This window comes from Phascolarctos cinereus, unplaced genomic scaffold, assembly GCF_003287225.1.
Source record: "Phascolarctos cinereus isolate Bilbo 61053 unplaced genomic scaffold, phaCin_HiC Scaffold_5;HRSCAF=322, whole genome shotgun sequence".
Lineage (NCBI taxonomy): Eukaryota > Metazoa > Chordata > Mammalia > Diprotodontia > Phascolarctidae > Phascolarctos > Phascolarctos cinereus.
The window spans coordinates 194373429-194385357 of NW_027555958.1; positions in this window are offsets into that span (position 1 = coordinate 194373429).

Below are 11929 nucleotides of genomic sequence, written 5' to 3' on the forward strand. Positions count from 1 at the left end.
ATTTCTCTCCAGTAACCTTTGTGCCATTCTATCTTGTCCTCCACTTTGGCCTCCAATCTGATGTTCCAGCTCCTTTCCTGGGCCCTGTGTACCTGATTTTGGGAGAGTTAACCTAACCTAGACCCATTGAGCTGTTCACCTTTATGCCACAGTCATCATGTGCATACCCCACTTCCCCTCAATTTCCACCATCTGCAGTTGTGGGAACTCACATCAACGTTATCATTCTCAGAAAGAATATTTAAACCATTTCCTCAATGAATCTAGTTGCTATCCCTGTGACTTCCCAAATTAAAACATCTCTCCCTCCCCACTATTCCCCTATAAATATTTCTTTCTCCTTTTAGAAAGGAAACTTATTGAGATCAGAGACACTTATGCTTTTGATATTTATATCTTCAATATTTAGTATAGTTCCTAGCATTCAGTAAACACTTAATAAATGCTTTTTCTTTCATTCAGTCATATGTCTACTCACTCATTAAAGTATCTTTCCTGCCCCAGGGCATTAATATAAGGCTGAAAAGTGATTATATGCTGAGGCCTAAAAAAAGGAAGGGGATCCCCTGACCCTATTGCCCATCAGTGGGCAACTCTAGGCTATTTATTTTTCTAGCTTCCCTTCCTCCCTTTTGTTAATCTTATGTTAGGTTTGTTTACAGAAGATGTATTTTGTTTAACCAAATTTTTTAAAATGGAAAACTCTCCCTATATAAACCCTATTATTCATCTCTCTGCCTGAGTTTCGTAATTAACTATGTAAAAGGAAAAAAAAACTTTACCAACAAAGAAAAAATACCATTGTCCTACCTATACACACATACCACTGGCCCTGCTTACTGCCAGTATCAAAGGGAACAACTCTTACTGAGAAAGGTCTGCTCCAGCATCACTAAAACCAAACCATTAATCAACTGCCACCTGTAGTTAAACCCAACATCCTCAGGAACAAGACCTTCCCCTCTCCCCCATCAACAGTCTTGCTTCCGGACTGTTAAATTGTTCAGCATCACAAATCAGTGTGGTTTCATTAATGGAAATGACAACAAAGAGGATACATTATCATCTGTTTGGCTGTGGTAACTAAAGATTCCCAAGACTTTCCATATGATTTGCAGCTGAAATCTCCTATATGTGTCCTCTCACTCTATTAAAATTATGAGCTGTTTGAAAGCAGGGACTGCCTTACTTTTCTGTTTATATCCCTAGGATTTAGCACAGGGGTTGGCCCATAGTAAGCACTCAGTAAATGCTTTGAGGTTTATTCCTATATCACAGTAGAGAAGGACATAGTAGCCTCATTAACTCAAATTCTAGTTTATTCAAGACCTGCTATCAGAAGGATTGAATGTAATCACCTTTCAGCCTTATAGTAGTGCCCTGGGGCAGGAAGGACACTTGAATAAATGAGTAGACATATGACTGAATGAAAGAAAAGGCATTTATTAAGTGTTTACTGAATGCTAGGAACTATACTAAATATTGAAGATATAAATATCAAAAACATAACTGTCTCTGAACTCAATAAGTTTCCTTTCTAAAAGGAGAAAAAAATATTTATAGGAGAATAGTGAGGAGGGAGAGATGTTTTAGTTTGGGAAGTCACAGGGATGGCAACTAGATTCACTGAGGAATTGACTTAAATACTCTTTCCAAGAATGATAACATTGATGTGAGTTCCCACAACTACAGATGGTGGAAATTGGGGGGGGGGGGGAAGGTATACACATGATGACTGTGGCATGACAGTGAATAGCCCAGTGGGTTTAGGTCAGGTTAACTCTCCCAAAATCAGGTACACAGGGCCCAGGAAAGGAGCTGGAACATCAGATTGGAGGCCAAAGTGGGGGACAAGATAGAATGGCACAAAGGTTACTGGAGAGAAGTGTAGTGGATCAGGATTGAGTATGATATGATAAACTCTCACAAAATAGGTAGAAGGCAGAGGCTGAAACAAGGTGGTATGGCATAAAGATGGCCATGGGGCAATATGGATCACATATGGAAAACTGAACAATGTGTTCGATGACCTCAAACTTCTCCCTAAAACAAAGACCCATGGTGTTAACTCCATTGTTATTTTGTCAAGCTCTATGACCATGAAGGGAATAGGAGGACCTCTGATGAATTAAAACTTCAGATCAAATAGAAGGGCATATTCTGGGTATAAAACCATTGTACATTATCAATAAAGAATTAGATGTAAAAAAAAGTGATGTCAAAATATTATCCAAGAGATTTATGATGAGAACAGGAGGTAGGCTAGTAAAGGATAACAAATAAATGACCCAAGTGTTCCTGTGGTACCTTCATCATTTTATATGATCCAGAAGAAAGCCAATGGCATGTTGGGTGTATACCCATTGGTGAAGGATTTATCAGAGGGCAAAGGCATAAAGCCTTTTGAGCACTTTAGATTCTTCCAGAGCTTCTGCTCACTTGGCACAGACTTCAAGATCCTAGGGATACATGTAGATCACAATAAAGCATGAGAGCATGAGTTTCTGGTAAGCCCTGGCTATCAGGAGCATGGGGGCTTTTTTCTTCTCTTCATTATTCACCTTTCTTGGAGAAGGGCAAAATGGAGCCAAGTGGAGACAGCTGCCAGCAACTGCCTAGAATGGTGGTGGAGGACAGGGCTGACCACTGGGGCTGTGAGAGGGGAAAAGGCTGTGATCATAACAGGCCATCCCAAGTCTTTTCATTCTCTAAGAAAATAAACTTTCCCACAACTGAAATCCTCAATGGAATCAAGATTTAATTTCCCATTGCAAACAGAATAAGTGAAAACATAGAAAGGAATCTCATTATGTCACATTGTAGCTACATAAAAACTGACCATGTGGTCTCAGATACTATTTGCATTACTCTCAATTCCTTAAGTAACCACATGTTATAACTTTGCATACCCAAAATTCAAATCAGACTAATTCAGGTGCATCTGGCTTCTATAGCACCACTCTAAGAGTAAGATCCTCAGTCTAGTGAACTCTGAAAATTCCCAGGGTTATTCAAAACTGATCACTGATTATGCAGGTGTACAATACCCTCGTTTCCATGGCAACTCACAGTTTTTCAACATATTATATTCGGTTTTGACAAAATAGCCCTTAGGAATAAACCATTTTTTTAAAGCAACATCCTATAATAAAATACATCATCACATTTCTGTGTTTGGATTCTGTGTTCTGTTTACACATCCAGCTTTTAAAGGCAGAATGCAACTCTGATGCATGTCATATGGGACTGAAATTAGCTCTTGTCCCAAGTACCACAGAGACTAAACAAATAATGAGCAATTCTCCCTTTCTCCCAAAAAGGGGGAGGGAAGAAAACGCACAGTCTCATAAACTAATGGGGAAGAAATCTTCCTTCTATGTCCCCTCCCAGAGGCTTGCTGGAAAGCGGCCTTGTTATTAGAAATTCTCACATCATTTTAGTGCTATAGTTACATGTTAAATATCTCCAGTGCACAGATTACATTAATTACACAAAAATGAATTTGTCAGACATTTCTTTGAATGAGAATTACAGTATTGGATTATAAAATTGTTCCCTCAAGGGAGGCCAATTTAGCATTTGGCTACTTAAGTGGGTTATTTAAGCATACTCATACTACTTTATCATCCTGCCCTCTTCATAGTCTTAAGAACAATTAAGTTACATCAGCACTGTGTACTTCTTTCCATTCTTCTGCACTCAATAATTATTGGAAATTAATATTATCCACTATAATTGAAAATAAAGCATGATAAGGGCACGTGAAGAAAAAGCTCCAAGTGAAAACATATCAAAAAAGAGATTACATACTTCATCCCCCCACACAAAGAGGACCTGCTAGGCTGTGAGCAGAAAGTCAAGTATTGATAGGCAGCACTCATGATAGGACAAATGCTCTCTTAACCTCTCCTAGAAGTGGTTTCACCAAGAAGGTTGCACTGTGAAATATTCAGAGGTACAACTGAAAAAAAGTAGAAGGAAAGAATAGCTTCCTGAGGGGAAGAAAAAATGAAAAAACAAATTCAAATTCTGATAAATTTCACTAGTATCTGGTCACAGATGGATTCATTTTATTAGCTACAACATAATAATAATAATAATAATAATAATAAAAGAAGATGAAAAAAGCAGAAGGAAGAAGAGGAAGAGGCAGCGGAGGAGTAATAATAACAATGATAAGTACATAGTACTTTAAAGTTTGCAAAGGTTTTACAAATATTATGTCTTTTGATTCTCACAGCAACCCTGGGAGGTTTTGTTATTCAATCATTCAGTCGTGTCCAATTCTTTGTGACCCAGCGGACCATGCATGGGGTTTTCTTGGCAAAGATACTAGCGTGGTTTGCCATTTCCTTCTTCAAGGGATTAAGGCAAAGAGAGGTTAAGTAATTTGCCCAGGATCACTAAGCTAGTATGTGTCTGAGGTGGGATTTGAACCCAGTCTTCCTCACGTCAGGCCCAGCACGCTATCCACTGCTCTACCTAGTAACTAGGATGTATCCTCCAAATGACTCTACCTCTAATGATATATCATTCACTTAAAAGTTACTGGAAAACTCACATTGTTCAAATATAGTATGATTTAGCTTATTTTTTGCTGTTACTAAAAATAACTTTTAGTACTCTGATAAGGAAAAATTAGCAACCACTTCGTAATGCTGAAAAAAAATATTTTAAACCAGTTAAGAGTTGAGGAAGAGAAGAAAAATGTGCTATTTTCTAAGTTGTCTTTAGAGTTCATGGGTTGAGAAGTCTGCAAACCACCACTGCTGCCCGCGATTCAGTCCTCTGAGGCCTGCTCGAGGTTTGCTGTGGCCTGCGTGCTGAACTGTGCTTGTCTACCAGCCCGGCGCGATATACCTTTCTGATCAACCATCCAAGTTGTCTTGGGCTGGAAATTTGTTTCACTCTGTCTTTTTGTGGGTTCTGCTGCTTTAGAATTTGTTGAGAGCCATTTTTTTTAATTTTATTAATTTATTTTGATTTATCAATAATCACTTCCATATGCTTTTGAGTTGAAAATTTTTCTCCCCGTTCCTGCCCCCCACCCTCCCCAAGACAGCACACAATCTGATATAGGCTTTACATTTACATTCCTATTAAATGTATTTTCACATTAGTGAAGTTGTAAGTAAAAATTAAAACCAATAGGAGGAACCATCAGAAAGATGAAACAAAACTCAACAGAAGGTAAAAATAAGTGATAGCGATTTGACTTCCATAGTTCTTTCTTTGGATGTGGACAGCATTTTCTATCCTGAGGCCTCTGGAGATGTCTTAGAGCCTTGTAATGCTGAGAAGGATTCAGTTTAATGATATTAGTCATCGCATAACATGGCTGTTATTGTCTAAAAAGTCCTCTTGGTTCTGCTCACTTCGCTCAGCATCAGACCATATAAGTCTTTCCATGTTTTTCTGAAGTCAGCCTGTTCATTATTTCTTATAGCACAATAGTATTCCATTACATTCATATACCACAACTTGCTTAGCCGTTCCCCAATTGATGGGCATCCTCTCAATTTCTAATTCTTTGCCACCACAAAAAGAGCTGCTATAAATATTTTTGTACATGTGGGTCCTTTTCCCATTTGTTTGATCTCTTTGGGATATAGCCCTAGAAGTGCTATTGCTGGATCAAAGGGTATGCACATTTTTGTAGCCCTTGGGGCATAGTTCCAAATTGTTCTCCAAAATGGTTGGATCATTTCACAACTCCACCAACAATGTATTAGTGTTCCAATTTTCCCACATCTTCTCCAACATTTATCATTTTCCTGTTTTGTCATGTTGGCCAATCTGATAGGTGTGATATGGTACCTCAGAGTTGTTTTGATTTGCATTTCTCTAATAAATAATGATTTACAGTATTTTTTCATATGACTATAGGTGGCTTTAATTTCATCTGAGAACTGTCTGCTCATATCCTTTTAACATTTATCAATTGGGGAGTGGCTTGTATTCTTATAAATTTGTCTTAATTCTCTATATATTTTAGAAATGAGGCCTTTATCAGAGAGACTGGCTGTAAAAATTCTTTCCCAATTTTCTACCTTCCTTCTAATCTTAGTTGCATTGGCTTTGTTTGTGCAAAAACTGTTCAATTTAATGTAATCAAAATTATCCATTTTGCTTTTCATAATGTTCTCTATCTCCTGTTTGGTCATGAATTCTTCTGTTCTCCATAGATCTGATAGGTAAACTATTCCTTGTTCTCCCAGTTTACTTATGGTATCAGCCTTTATATCTAAGTCATGAACCCATTTTGACTTTATTTTGGTATATGGTGTGAGATCTGGGTCTATGCCTAGTTTATGCCATATTCTTTTCCAGTTTTCCCAGCAGTTTTTTTTTTCCAAAGAATGGGTTCTTATCCCAGAAGCTGGGGTCTTTGAGTTTATCAAATAGTAGATTACTATAGTCATTGACTACTGTGTCTTGCATATTTAACCTATTCCACTGATCCACCTCCCTATTTCTTAGCCAGTACCAAGCAGTTTTGATGATTGCTGCTTTAGAGAGCCATTTTTTATAGGTATTTGGAGGGGTTTGGGGGAGAGCTCAAGTAAGGCACTGCTTTTACTCCACCATCTCAGCTCCGCCCCCTCGAGGGGAAGATCAAAAATGTGCTATTTTATAGCTCATAATGGTTAAGCTATTTCTATACCTTTTCAGCCAACTGTTTACATAAAGATTAGTTTGCTATGGAAAATGGACTGAGAAAATCTCCCTGCTCCCTTTTCATTATTTTATTGAGGAGAGTATTTATGTATGCATAGGGCATGTTCATAAAAATTTTATAAAGATGAGGAAGTATTTAGGCTAGTAGCTACTGATGTCTTCTCAGTCTCTTCTTTTTAGTAAAAGCACTTTCCATTACATTTTCCATGCTTTTACAGTTTTCTTCAATTTGAGATAACTTGAGAATTGATCGTGGGTTTCTTTAAAATTGTATAATGTCACATAGGTTTCTTCTAGGTATTTATTTGTGTATTTGGGCCATGTAGTTGGTCAAATCAAATCACTTTTCTGAATTACATATTGTGAGGTAAATACTCAGATTCTAGGAAGATGGCAGATTTAGAATTTACAAGGGAGTCCAATTCTTCAATTTCTCTTTCTCAAACAGGAAAAGAAAATGCTAAAGAGAAGTAAAAACTACCAGAAATCCCCAAAAGAAAATGGAGGAAATAGCATTCAAGTAAGTAAGGTAGACAATAAAGAAGTCTGACATAATGAAATAATATTCTGTATTAAAAGAAATTAAAACAAAAAATGATTTTAAAAAATAGACTGAAATAATACCAACAATAACATTAGAAATAAAGGCTAGAATGATCCCCAAACTCAATAATATATATAAAAACATCCTGAAGGAAGAGAAAGAAGAAATAAAATTAGCAAAAAATACACTGACATGAAACAAAGAAGGAACTAAGAATAAGTATTACATGGCTCAAATCCATGTACTCATTGATGAAGATTGAGTATGTGATGCTGCATGACTGTGTGAAGGGTGGAGTAAGCAAGAGCTTGGGGGAGTTCTTCCAGCTTCAAGAATTGCACAGAATTCCAGGTTCCCTTAAGAGAAAGACACTGGGAAGAAGTTGACATGTAGAAGAGTCTGTGCCTTAATCATTCCCTAACCCCTAACACACTGTTCCTGACTCTGTCCCTGTGTCCTGTGTCTGTCTGTCTTTCTCTGTGTCTTTGTCTGACTCTGTCTCTATCTCTCCTCTCTTCCTCTTCCTCCTTCTTATCTGTGTCTGTCTGTCTCTGTCTCTCTCTGTCTCTGTCTCTGTCTCTCTGTCTCTCTCTCTTCTCTCTCTTTGTGTCCCTCTGTGTCTGTCTCTTTCTGACTCTGTCTCTGTCTTTATCTCTCTGTCTCTCCATCCTTTTCTCTCTCAGAATCTACCTCCTTAATAATCTGTTGAGTTTAAATATCATGCTCCTAGTAGGAGAACTCATTTGCTCAGTGTATTGTCTTGTATATTCTAATCTGTGTAACTTTCCAAGTTTCTTGGACAAATGAGTTTATTTGCTATTCACTACATGTGATAGTCTTTGTATAACAGGAATTTGGTGAGTTAAACTTTTGAATATAAATTGAGGCACTTTTCCCCATAAAGGACAAAAATTGGGAGGCTGGTTTGAACCTAAAAATTGTTACCCTTAAACTAATAATATTTAGGAGGGAGATAGATATAATTTAGCCTGGTAACCACTATCTGAGGAAAGCAGAGTAGCCAGGCTCATGGCCCCATTCTTCTGCTCCCCTTCTGTCAGGACTCAAAGTCTCTCTTAGAAAGGGGCAAGTGAAGGAGGCTCTCAATTTATCTATTCATCCTCCCTGTAAGCCACATTAACACAAACCCATGTGAACACATATAACTTACATAGGCAATACATTTGCTCTATAAAATAAATCAAAAAGTATTTTTAACCCCTTATTCCATGCCAGGAATTGTGCTAGGCTCTTGGAATACAAAAACAAGTGTCTGCCCTTAAGAAGCTTACATATGCATAACAAATAGCTGAAAATATATGCAAGTTGATTTTTTTTTTAAAGAGAGCACTAGCAGGACACCAAGAAAGGCCATATATAGAAGACAGAACTTGTTCCAAATGTGGAGTGTGAGGAGTCAAACATAAAACTGAAGTCAGGAACCTCAGTGACTGGGAGGATGATAGTACCTTGAAAGAAAAAGGGAAGTATGGAAGAAGAGAGGGTTTTGGAGGAAAGATAATTGGTTTTACTTTGAATACATTGCGTTTTAGATATCTATAGGACATATAGTTTTACATCTCAGAAGTAAATATCCCATTGTAAAGGCCACCCAGCATTGTGATGAAATGGAATTGAGGTGATAGTCACTAACTTCTAACAAATTGAGGTAACATAGCCGGTGAACACTCAAGCCAATAGAAGAGAAAAGCTATACATCTGTGCCTTAGAGTACCCTATAATCTTGAGGGAGAGATAGAGTCTGACTGGACCTGAGAACATACACATCACCACAACAATAAAGGAACTCATTAAGATTTGGAGACATAATAATTGTTCATGGTTGGGCTTTGCTAACATAATAACAATGGTGATACTACCTAAATAAATTTACAGATTAATGTCAATGTTATTTGTTTATGCCAATCAAACTACTAAGGGTTTTTTTATGTAACTAGAAGAAAATAATAACAATTATCTAAAGAACAAAAAGCCAAGGTTCTGAAGGAAAATAATGAGGAAAAAAAAGAATAGGAATGACAGGGAAATAGCAATACTAGATCTCATATTATACTAGAAAGCAGCAATCACCAAAACTATCTGGTACTAGTTAAAAAATAGAAAAGATGATGAATGAAACAGATTGAGTAACCAAGACCTAGGTACAAATATAGTAGCATAAACCCAAAGACACCAGCTTCTGGGACAAAGACTCAATATTTGACAAGGACTACTCAGAAAACCAGAAATCAGTCTGGCAGAAATGTGGCTTAGATAAATATATTGCACAATATAGCCCAATAAACTCCACACATAACCAAAGTATAAAAGGCAAATAGAAATAAGGCTATATGTGTGTGTGTGTGTGTGTGTGTGTGTGTGTATTTAATTAGAGGAAAAGGGAAATGAGAAATATTTTATAACCATGAATATGCGGAGAATTCTTGATCAAATAAGATAGATTGTAGTCCTGGTCTAGGACCCCCATACATACCCCTAATACCAGACTCTAGGGGCAGCTAGGTGGCATAGTGGATAGAGCACCAGTCCTGGAGTCAGGAGGACCTGAGTTCAAATATGGCCTCAGACACTTGACACTTACTAGCTGTGTGACCTTAGGCAAGTCACTTAACCCCATTGCCTAACCAAAAAAAAAAAGATTGCAGACTCTGCAAACTGCCACAATCTACAGATATCTCCTAGAGTATTCCCCACCCATGGTCACCCACCATCTTCATAAGTTTCTTTGTTCAATCAATAACAAAAGACTGAAGCCTACAAGCCCTTAAGTGGTCTTTGCTTCAAATTCCATCTCCTTGTGCTATCATTTATGCAGTGAAGGAGTACACTCATGTTTTTCTTTGGTTCTGTTGTGTCATATAAGAGTCTTCCTTATTGTTAGTAGATGTTCCACAGGGGAGCTGGGTTTTTCTAGAAGCACTATCTGAAATGAAAATTCTTTGGCTATTTTTCCACAACTCCCTCAGCATCACTATGGAAACAGAAGAGGATTGTATGGAAAAGGAAGAGGGGAAGGAAAAGGAATAAGCATTTATATAGTGCCTACTACATACTAAGCACGTAGAGGCAGCTAGATGGCTCACTGGGTAGAGTTCTGGGCCTGGAGTCAGGAAGACATGAGTTCAAATCCAGCATCAGATGCTTACTAGCTATATGATCCTGGGCAAATCACTTGAACTCTGTTTGCCTTAATCAACTGGATAAGAAAGTGGCAAACCTCTCCAGTATCTTTGACAAGAAAATCCCATGGAAAGTATTGGCATGCTATGGTCCATGGGTCATAAAGAGTCACACATGACTGAGTAAAAAATGTGCCAGGCACTGTGCTAAGAGTATTTTTTTTTCCATTTGATCCTTACAACAACCCTTCAAGGTAGGACATTACTGAAGGCCATCTTTAATTTCTGTTTCATGAATTGCCACAGCCAAAGAATCATCCCCTTTGTTACCAACCCACTAGTAATGAGTCAATCCATTCACGTCTAGGCTGTTTCTTGGATATCAGCCTCTGTTGAACAGTACTCAAAGGCTTTCCAACATGGTAGAACCAGCCCAAGTTTATATTCTAATGCTATAGCCTGTGGAAATCCAAGGTCATCTCCATATTAGAACAAAGCATCTGAATGCAACACTATGGGTAATCAGAAAAATAACATAATTATAGTATTTGATGTAGTAAAAAGCCTTTGATAAAATACAAAATAGTTTTAAATTTTAAAAGAAGACTGAGAAGGATATGAATGAAAGGATTTATTTGGAACTAGGAGGGGAGGCTTGCACTACAATATTGTTTGTCCTTCCTTTCAAAGAGTATCAGTGACATAATGGGATGATGTATTGACTCACTCCTGAAATGGAGTTAAGTGAGGCAGAATTGCACAAAGTCGGTGGCCTCATTCTGCCTTTTACTGGCATCAAAGTCTAGTGGCAAGACGAATGTCAAGACAGCTGGCAATGGCTCAGTATACAGTGGATGACTTTGGTGTCTTCAATACCTGACCAAGCTCTAAGCTTTCCACAGCACCTGCTTCAGCCACCTTGATGACCACTGGAGCAAATTGTTCTCATCCTCCCATTTCGCCAGATGAAGTCTTCACGTATTTGGGGTAGACATTCCCCTAACTCACCAAAGGGCTTGAGGCCTATCAATTCCTGTCAGCCTGGTTTAACCCATCTGCCAAGACAATTTCACCGAGGTGAGGTCACTGCACATGCCACAGTTTCAAATTGTTATTGTTCAAATTATGCCATAAAGCAAAAATTATGAAAATGGTCTACTAAGAAAAAGTAGAAACATAAGAAATAGAAAAGCCAAACAGTATAATGGCATAGATGCTCCAGAATTAGAACCCAAAACTAGTGTTTGGTAAAAAAAAAAATCAAGATTGCAAAACACTGGGTAAAGGAATTTTTATTCAATAAAATTTGAGAGGAAAACTCCCAGGGTCACACAACTAGTAAGTATCTGAGGCCAGATTTGAATTCAGGTCTTGCTGACTCCAAGTTCATCCCTCTTACTCACTGTGGCACCTGTCTCTAGTAGAATCCTCAGAATTCATCTTGCCTAGCCCACTAATTTTGCAAACAAGGAAACTGAGGTCTAATCCAGAGAGATTAAGAGACTTGCCCAAAGTCACATAGGTAAGTAAGCAGCATAATTGCAATCATAATGTAGGTCCTCTAATT